The 10,763-nt window shown below is 34.9% G+C and overlaps 1 pseudogene across 1 annotated transcript; it reads left to right on the top strand.

Annotated features, from left to right (window-relative positions):
• The first annotated feature begins 8,300 nt into the window (after positions 1–8,300).
• On the top strand, positions 8,301–9,256 carry LOC309610874 (YEATS domain-containing protein 4-like; annotated as a pseudogene). The gene is made up of 2 exons: positions 8,301–8,854; positions 9,126–9,256. The product of its transcript is annotated as a YEATS domain-containing protein 4-like (transcript).
• Positions 9,257–10,763: the final 1,507 nt, after the last annotated feature.

The following is a 10,763-nucleotide window of genomic DNA, read 5'->3' as shown; positions in this document are numbered from 1 at the left end:
ATTTTTGCAAGCAATGTATCTGATAAGGGGTTAATATCCGAAATATACAAAGAACTCATATAACTCAACATCAAAAAAACAACTTGATAAAAAATAGGCATAAGATCTGAATAGACATTTTCCCAAGAAAGACATACAGATGGCCAACAGACACATGAAAAGGTTCTCAGTATCAATAATCATCAGGAAAATGCAAATCAAAACCACAATGATAATTCTATTTTTAGTTTTTTCCCCAGCAATCCCACTACTGGGCATATACCCTGAGAAAACTGTAATTCAAAAAGGCACATACACCCCAATGTTCATTGCAGCACTATTTATAATAGCCAGGTCATGGAAGCAACCTAAATGTCCATTGACAGATGGATAAAGAAGATGTGGTATATAGAGTGGAATGTTACACAGCCATTAAAAGGAATGAAATTGGGTCATTTGTAGAGATGTGGATGGACCTAGAGACTGTCAGACAGAGTGAAGTAAGTCAGAAAGAGAAAAACAGATATTGTTTATGAACACGTATATGTGGAATCCAGCAAAATGGTACAGATGAACCTGTTTGCAAGGCAGAAATAAAGAAACAGAAGCAGAGGACAAACATATGAACACCAAGGGGGGAAAGGGAGGATGGGATGAATTGGGAGACTGGGATTGACATATATACACTAATAAGTATAAAATCAATAATTAATGAGAACCTGCTGTATAGCACAGGGAACTCTAGTTAATGCTCTGTGGTAACCTAAAAGGGAAGGAAATCCAAAACAGAGAGGATATCTGTATACATATAGCTGATTCACTTCGCTGTACAGCAGAAACTAACACAACATTATAAAGCAACTATACCCCAATTAACACACACACACACACACACACACACACACACACACACACAATGAGATACTACATCATACATGTCAGAATAGCTCTATCAAAAAGATAAAAGTAAGAAATTTTGTTGAGGATGTGGAGCAAAGGGAATCTTTGAGTGCTGTTGGTGGGATTGTAAATTGGTGCAGACTCTATGGAAAACAGTATAGAATTTTCCTCAAAAATTAAAAAGAGAACTGCCATATGATCTAGTAATTTATCTTTTGGGTGTTTACCTGAAGAAAACAGAAACTCTAATTATAAATAATGCATGTATTCCAATGTTTTTTGCAGCATTATATATAATAGCCAAGGAATGGAAGCAACCTGTGTCCATAGATGAATGGATAAAAAAGTTGTGAGATATATATATAGATATATATCCCTTTACCAAAGGGGAGACGGTTGGGGTGATGAATGAAATAGGTGAGGAAGATTAAGAGGTCCTGTTATAAAATAAATGAACCACAAGGATGTAATGAACAACACAGTGAGTATAGCCAATAATATTGTGCTAACTTTGTCTAGTGACAAATGTTAACTAGATTGTCATGTTGGTCATTTTGTAATGCATAAAAATATTGAATAACTATGTTGTACACCTGAAAGTAATATAATATTTTAAGTCAATTACATTTCAATAAAAAAGCAAGAATGTGTCAAAGAATTATCACCCCAACAATTTAATATTATACGGGAAGTCCAGGCAGTATCAAGATTAAAAAAACATTGCACAGTTGGAATAAATATGCTATTTATAAATATTATTATGATTATCTATATAGAATATACTAAGACTTTTGAGAAGAAATAAAAGAATTAGTAGAAGAACTCAGCAAATTTGTTAGATATAATATACGTTATCAAATATCAATAGTATTTTTACACATACTAATAAAAATTATAAAAATAAAATATGAAAAAATAAATTCATGTTAGCAAAATAAACTATATACTATAAAGTATATATTATTCCTGATATACTCAGGAAAAAATACAACAAAACTATAGGTATTTAAAAGAGAAAATTACAATATATTTTTGAAAAATTACAAAAGAAATAATGATTATGATAGTTACTGTGTTATTTAAAATGTGTCAGTTCTCCAAATTCACATGAAAAGGTCCAAGCATGCAAATCTTTTTTTTTTTTTTTTAAATTTTTATTTATTTATTTTTGGCTGTGTTGGGTCTTCGTTTCTGTGCGAGGGCTTTCCCTAGTTGTGCCGAGCGGGGGTCACTCTTCATTGTGGTGCACAGGTCTCTCACTGTTGTGGCCTCTCTTGTTGCGGAGCACAGGCTCCAGACATGCAGGCTCAGTAGTTGTGGCTCATGGGCCTAGTTGCTCCGTGGCATGTGGGATCTTCCCACACCAGGGCTCGAACCTGTGTCCCCTGCAATGGCAGGCAGATTCTCAATCACTGCACCACCAGGGAAGCCCCAAGCATGCAAATCTTAAAATAAACAAAAATCAAAGAGAGAAGACTTGCCCTAGTGAGTTCAAGGTTTAGTATAATGCTATCTTTCAACAGTAATTACAACAGAACAATGTTGGTGCAAGGATGATCAGAAAAGACACTGACAATTGTATGGACAATGTTATACTTTAGAAGACGTAGTAGAAATTTGGGGGTAAAACAAGAGTGCTTTAACAGTGTTTGAGAAAATTGCCTTTCTTTTTATTTTAATGTACAACAGGTCCTTATTAGTTATCCATTTTATACATATTAGTGTATATATTTCAATCCCAATCTCCCAATTCATCACACCACCACCACCCCACCTCCACTTTCTCCTCTTGGTGTCCATATGTTTGTTCTCTACATCTGTGTCTTAATTCCTGCCCTGCAGACTGGTTCATCTGTACCATTCTTCTAGGTTCCACCTATATGCATTAATATACGATATTTGTTTTTCTCTTTCTGACTTACTTCATTCTGTATGACAGTCTCTAGATCCATCCACGTCTCTACAAATGACCCAATTTCATTCTTTTTTTTATGGCTGAGTAATATTGTATATATGTACCACACTTCTTTACCCATTTGTCTGTCAATGGGCATTTAGGTTGCTTCCATGACCTGGTTACTGTAAATAGTGCTGCAGTGAACATTGGGGTGCATGTGTCTTTTTGAATTATGGTTTTCTCCAGGTATATGCCCAGTAGTGGGATTGCTGGGTCATATGGTAATTCTATTTTTAGTTCTTTAATAACCTTCATACTGTTCTCCATAGTGGCTGTATCAATTTCCATTCCCACCAACAGTGCAAGAGGGCTGCCTTTTCTCCACACCCTCTCCAGCATTTGTTGTTTGTAGATTTCCTGATGATGCCCATTCTAACTGGTGTGAGGTGATAACTCATTGTAGTTTTGATTTCCATTTCTCTAATAATTAGTGATGTTGAGCAGCTTTTCATGTGATTCTTTACCATCTGTATGTCTTCTTTGGAGAAATGTCTATTTAGGTCTTCTGCCCATTTTTGGATTGGGATTTTTTTTTTTTAATACTGAGCTGCATGAGCTGTGTATGTATTTTGGAGATTAATCCTTTGTCTGTTGATTCGTTTGTGAATATTTTCTCCAATTCTGAGGGTTGTCTTTTCGTTTTGTTTGTAGTTTCCTTTGCTTTGCAAAACCTTTTAAGTTTCATTAGGTCCCATTTGTTTATTTTTATTTTTATTTCCATTTCTCTAGGAGGTGGATCAAAAAAGATCTCACTGTGATTTATGTCAAAGAGTGTTCTTCTTATGTTTTCCTCTAAGAGTTTTATAGTGTCCAGTCTTACATTTAGGGCTCTAATGCATTTTGAGTTTATTTTTGTGTATGGTGTTAGGGAGTGTACTAATTTCATTCCTTTACATGTAGCTGTCCACTTTTCCCAGCACAATTTACTGAAGAGACTGTCTTTTCTCCATTGTATATGCTTGCCTCCTTTGTCATAGATTAGTTGACCATAGGTGCATGGGTTTATCTCTGGGCTTTCTATCCTGTTCCATTGATCTATATTTCTGTTTTTGTGCCAGTACCATACTGTCTTGATTACTGTAGCTTTGTAGGATAGTCTGAAGTCAGGGAGTCTGATTTCTCCAGCTCCGTTTTTTCCCCTCAAGACTGCTTTGGCTATTCGGGGTCTTTTTTATCCCCATACAGATTTTAAGATTTTTTGTTCTAGTTCTGTAAAAAATACCATTGGTAATTTGATAGCGATTGCATTGAATCTGTAGATTGCTTTGGGTAGTGTAGTCATTTTCACAATATTGATTCCTCCAATCCAATAACATGGTAGGTCTCTCCATCTGTTGGTATCGTTTTTAATTTCTTTCATCAGTGTCTTATACTTTTCTGCATACAGGTCTTTTGTCTCCCTAGGTAGGTTTATTCCTAGGTATTTTATTATTTTTGTTGCAATGGTAAATGGGAGTGTTTCCTTAATTTCTCTTTCAGTTTTTTGACCATTAGTGTATAGGAATGCAAGAGATTTCTGTGCATTAACTTTGTATCCTGCAACTTTATCAAATTCATTGATTAACTTGAGTAGCTTTCTGGTGGCATGTTTAGGATTTCTATGTATAGTATCATGTCATCTGCAAACAGTAACAGTTTTACTTCTTCTTTTCCAATTTGTATTCATTTTATTTCTTTTTCTTCTCTGATTGCTGTAGCTAAGACTTCCAAAGCTATGTTGAGTCATAATGGCAAGAGTGGACATCCTTGTCTTGTTCCTGATCTTAGAGGAAATGCTTTCAGTTTTTCACCATTGAGAATGATGTTTGCTGTGGGTTTGTCATATATGGCCCTTATTATGTTGAGGTAGGTTCCCTCTATGCCCACTTTCTGTAGAATTTTTATTATAAATGGGTGTTGAATTTTGTCAAAAGCTTTTTCTGCATCTATTGAGATGATCATATGGTTTTATTCTTCAATTTGTTAATATGGTGTATCACATTGATTGATTTGCATATATTGAAGAATCCTTGCATCCCTGGGATAAATTCTACTTGATCATGGTGTATGATACTTTTAATGTGTTGTTTGATTTTGTTTGCTAGTATTTTGTTGAGGAGTTTTGCATCTATATTCATCAGTGATATTGGTCCATAGTTTTCTTTTTTTGTGGTATCTTTGTTTGGTTTTGATATTAGGGTGATGGTGAACTCATAGAATGAGTTTGGGAGTGTTCCTTCTTCTGCAATTTTTTGGAAGAGTTTGAGAAGAATGGGTGTTAGCTCTTCTCTAAATGTGTGATAGAATTCACCTGTGAAGCCATCTGGTCCTGGATTTTTGTTTGTTGGAAGATTTTTAATCACACTTTCAATTTCATTGCTTGTGATTCCTCTGTTCATATTTTCTCTTTCTTCCTGGTTCAGTCTTGGAAGGTTATACCTTTCTAAGAATTTGTCCGTTTCTTCCAGGTTGTCCATTTTATTGGCATCAAATTGCATGTAGTAGTCTCTTAGGATGCTTTGTATTTCTGCAGTGTCTGTTGTAACTTCTCCTTTTTCATTTCTAATTTTATTGATTTGAGCCCTCTCCCTCTTTTTCTTGATGAGTCTGGCTGATTGTTTATCAATTTTGTTTATCCTCTCAAAGAACCAGCTTTTAGTTTCATTGATCTTTGCTCTTGTATTCTTTGTTTCTATTTCATTTATTTCTGCTCTGATCTTTACGATTTCTTTCCTTCTACTAAATTTGGGTTTTGCTTTTTCTTCTTTCTCTAGTTCCTTTAGGTGTAAGGTTATATTGTTTATATGAAATTTTTCTTGTTTCTTTAGGTAAGCTTGTATAGCTATAAACTTTCCTCTCAGAACTTCTTTTGCTTCATTCCATAGGTTTTGAATCATCGTGTTTTCGTTGTAATTTGTCTGTAAGTATATTTTGATTTCCTCTTTGATTTCTTCAGTGATCTCTTGGTTACTTAGTAACGTATTGTTTAGCCTCCATGTGTTTGTGTTTTTTTACCTGTAATTGATTTCTAATCTCATAGTGTTGTGGTCAGAAAAGATGCTTGATATGATTTCAGTTTTCTTAAATTTACTGAGGCTTGATTTGTGAGCCAAGATGTGATCTATCATGGAGAATGTTCCGTGCACACTAAGAGGAAAGTGTGATCTGCTGTTTTTAGATGGAATGTCCTATAATTATCAATTAAATCTATATGGTCTACTGTGTCATTTATAACTTGTGCTTCCCTATTAATTTTCTGTTGGGATGATCTGTCCATTCGTGTATGTGAGGTGTTAAAGTCCCCCAGTATTATTGTGTTACTGTTGATTTCCTCCTTTATAGTTGTTAGCAGTTGCCTTATGTATTGCTCCTATGTTGGGTGCATATATATTTATAATTTTTATGTCTTCTTCTTGGATTGATCCCTTGATCATTATGTAGTGTCCTTCCTTGTCTCTTGTAACATTCTTTATTTAAATTCTATATTATCAGATATGAGTATTGCCACTCCAGCTTTCTTTTGATTTCCATTTGCATGGAATATCTTTTTCCATACCCTCACTTTCAGTCTGTATGTGTCCCTCCGTATGAAGTGGGTCTCTTATAGACAGCATATATATGGGTCTTGTTTTTGTATCCATTCAGCAAGCCTGTTTCTTTTGGTTGTAGCATTTAATCCCTTCATGTTTAAGGTAATTATCGATATGTATGCTCCTATTACCGTTTTCTTAATTGGCATGGGTTTGTTTTGTTGGTCCTTTTCTTCTCTTGTGTTTCCCACTAAAGAAGTTCCTTTAGCATTTGTTTTAGAGCTGGTTTGGTGGTGCTGAATTCTCTTAGCTTTTGCTTGTCTGTAAAGCTTTTGATTTCTCTGTCGATTCTGAATGAGATCCTTGCTGGGTAGGGTAATCTTGGTTGTAGTTTCTACCCTTTCATCACTTTAGTTATGTCATGCCACTCCCTTCTGGCTTGTAGAGTTTCTGCTGAGAAATCAGCTATTAACTTTATGGGAGTTTCCTTGTATGTTATTTGTCGTTTTTCTCTGGTTGCTTTCAATTATTTTTCTTTGTCTTTAATTTTTGTCAGTTTGATTACTCTATGTCTCCATGTGTTTCTCTTTGGATGTATCCTGCCTGGGATTCTCTGTGCTTCCTGGACTTGAGTGGCTATTTCCTTTCCCATGTTAGGGAAGTTTTCGACTATAATCTCTTCAAATATTTTCTTGGATCCCTTCTCTCTCTCTTCTCCTTCTGGGACCCCTATAATGCGTATGTTGTTGCATTTTATTTTGTCCCAGAGGTGTCTTAGGCTGTCTTTATTTCTTTTCATTCTTTTTTCTTTATTCTATTCTGTGGCAGTGAATTCCACCATACTGTCTTCCAGGTCACTTATCCCTTCCTCTGCCTCAGTTATTCTGCTATTGATTCTTTCTAGTGTATTTTTCATTTCAGTTTTTGTATTGTTCACATCTGTTAGTTTGTTCATTAATTCTTCTAGGTGTTTGTTCTTTAATTCTTCTAGGTCTCTGTTACAGATTTCTTGCAACTGCTCGATCTTTGCCTCCATTCTTTTTCCGAGGTCTTGGATCATCTTTGCTATCATTATTCTGAATTCTTTTTCTGGAAGGTTGCCTATCTCCACTTCTTTTAGTTGTTTTTCTGGGGTTTTATCTTGTTCCTTTGTCTGGTACATAGACCTCTGCCTTTTCATCTTGTCTATCTTTCTGTGAGTGCAGTTTTTGTTCCACAGGCTGCAGGATTGTAGTTATTCTTGTTTCTTCTCGAGACAATTGGCTTTCTATTTGGAAGAAAAAAGCAAAATAGCATTTTATTCCTGTATTGAATCAAATACAAAATAAATATCAGTTGGGTTAAAGACTCAAGAAGCAAAACTTTTTAACATTTAGTAGAAATTATAAGAGCTTGACTTTAAGATCCCAGGGTAGTAAAAGATCTCTTAAATCAGACTCAAAAGACAAAATCATACACAAAATAAGACTTATTTTTGTATAAACTTCAAACACTTCTTCATAACAAAGGAATCTAAGAACACTAAAAATTAAAAGATATGTAAAAGCCTATGTAAATATATTTGCTTCAAAAAACAAACAAGGAATTCATTTTGTGGAAAAAATGTATGACCTCCCACATGAATCAGTAGGAAAAGGAAATACAACACAATAGAAGTTAGATACAGGCTATGAATAGGCAATTCACAGAAGAATAAAATGTAAGTGCTATTAAGCATATGAAGTTGTTCAATCTCATAAGAATCGAGAAAAATGTAAAATAAAACTATAATGAGGGGCGCTGCCCGTGGTGAGGAGTTGGTGGTCCCTCAGCGTCCCGAGTCCCACTGGCTCATTCTCCTTTAGCCAGAAACCCTTCCCCTGGGCCTGTGTGGGAGGAGCAGTGCCTCTGAGGGGAGCTGTGTGCCTGCCGTCCCTGGTCTCTCCTTAACAGTGGCGGCTTTTCAGTAGGACAATATGTTCAAGAGAATGGCCGAATTTGGGCTTGACTCTGGCAGGAGAGTGAAGGGGGTTACTATCTTTAAACCAATAGTTTATGGTAATGTTGCTCAATATTTTAGAAAGAAAAGAAGAGGATGGGCACACCCATCAATGGACAGTATATGTAAAACCATATATTCAATAGAAATGAGGATATGTCAGCATATGTGAAGAAAATCCACTTTAAATTGCATGAAAGTTATGGCAGTCCTTTTAGAGTTGTTACTAAGGCTCCATATGAAATTACTGAAATGGGATGGGGTGAATTTGAAATAATCATCAAAAAATTTTTCATTGATCCTAATGAAAGACCTTAACCCTGTAACATTTATTAAAGCTGTTTCAATCAAACACCAATGCAATGCTGGGAAAAAAGTCAGTGGTTTCAGAATTCTATGATGAAATGATGTTTCAAGACCCAACAGCAATAATGCACCAATTATTAACATCTTGTCAGTTTACTTTAGGAGCCTATAAGCATGAAACAGAATTTGCAGAACTTGAAGTGAAAACCGAGAAAAAATTAGAAGCTGAGGGAAAAAAAAGAGAAAAAAAAACAAGCTTTGACTGGGACAAAGTGAGAGAGTAGCATTGACATATATACACTACCAAATGTAAAATAGATAGTGAGAAGCAGCTGCATAGCACAGGGAGATCAGCTTGGTGCTTTGTGACCACCTAGAGGGGTGGGATAGGGAAGGTGGGAGGGGACATGGGGATATATGTATACATATAGCTGATTCACTTTGTTAAATAGCAGAAACTAACACACCATTTTAAAGCAATTATACTCTAATAAAGATGTTAAAAAAAAAACAAGCTTTGAAATTGCAGAGCTTAAAGAGAGATTAAAAGCAAGTCGTGACACTATAAATTGTTTAAAAAATGAAATCAAGAAACTTGAAGAAGATGTTCCGACAAAAGTAATATAAACAGTTCCGAAGAGAACTCAATAGTAAGGGAAACTAAAAATAAGATAGACATTAAAGGAGAGATGGACTACAAATGCTGTGATGTTTCTTAGGGGAACTGCATATATGGCTGTTGACCATAGATTTCTCAGCAATGAAGTCAAAGTATTTGTACTTTACAAGCAATCTTTAATGTGAAATATATGTGTATAAAAAGAATGAATGCTATATAGGCATTTTATCAACACATTTTGGGATAGTTCTATGATATTAAGCACAATTTTAAAACACTTCTATTGCATTGTATATATAGCTTATCCTTTTGACAGGCATCAAAATTTCACTATAAAGTATAACTTGTAAAAATTTTGTACTTCCCTAGTAGTTAGAATTAGTGGTAACATTAATGTGTATATTTAATTTCTTAAGTTCTTACCTGCCCCTATCCCATCTCTTATGTATCTGATGTGCCCAGTGTTCAGTAAGCACTCAATGAATGCAGTTTACAGAAAAAAACGATACACTGAGATACCATTTCATCCCCATCACATTAAGGAAAAAAAAAAAAAAAAAGGAACAATTGGACAGTACCAAATGTTGATAAGAATGTATTTTGGTAAGGAACACTGAGACCCTGCTGGCAATATCATACATTTTTATAACTTTGGAGAGTGGTTTGTTAATATAAACACGAAATATTTGTATACTAATATATGTATATTTATCAATTCTATATAGTGCAATTATTATCAAACTGTTACAGCAGTTGTTAAAATAAAACTCAAACTTGTGTGCTACTAGAATAAATATATTATCTTGAACATTACTTGGAGCATCCTTAAAAATCACCTGTTTGCAATATATCTACTTAGGTGACTTGTTTAATTTGCCAGTAAATTTCTCAACTACCATTCAGTTATATGATGAGAGGCTTCTATTTAGAGTGATAACTTTGTTTTTAGAACAGTTGTCATGTAGCCCTTCATTTTGGCAGAAATTAACAAAAGCAGTTGGTTATTAAAGCAATGAAATTTGTAGAGTTAGTGTAAGAAATCAATAAGCCAAGTTGGATATTAATGGCCCAAGATCCTTCATGGCATAAGAACTGACACTTGGTGGTATCTTGAAAGGATACTCAACATCAATTCCAAGGAAACAATTGTTGAAAGTCAAGGGAATTGTCATCATGGCCTGGAGACTAAAGATTTATAGAATCCTGCTCTCCCATGGGAAACAGACTGAAAACTGAAAAAGCCTAGCCTCAACCTTGTCATGTTACCTAAAAATTAAATCTATGTTCTAGAATTGAAATTAGCATCCTTCTTTTTAGGCTCTGATATTCAGGAGAGGAATACACTATCTAAAATAAGTCTTGAAAAACTAAGAGTTTCTTCCAACAAGGGCATAGCTGTTGTCAGTTTTGAGAAGACTTTTCACCCTGGTCTATTGGCAGTGAGCACTGAGAGAAATTCCTTGGGACCCTGCCTAAGTTGTTGTAGGAAACATTTGGACATATGGAAGTAAGTAT

Source organism: Balaenoptera borealis, assembly GCF_965194805.1.
Source record: "Balaenoptera borealis genome assembly, chromosome: 14".
Classification (NCBI taxonomy): domain Eukaryota; kingdom Metazoa; phylum Chordata; class Mammalia; order Artiodactyla; family Balaenopteridae; genus Balaenoptera; species Balaenoptera borealis.
This window is presented reverse-complemented; position numbering and strand designations above follow the sequence as displayed.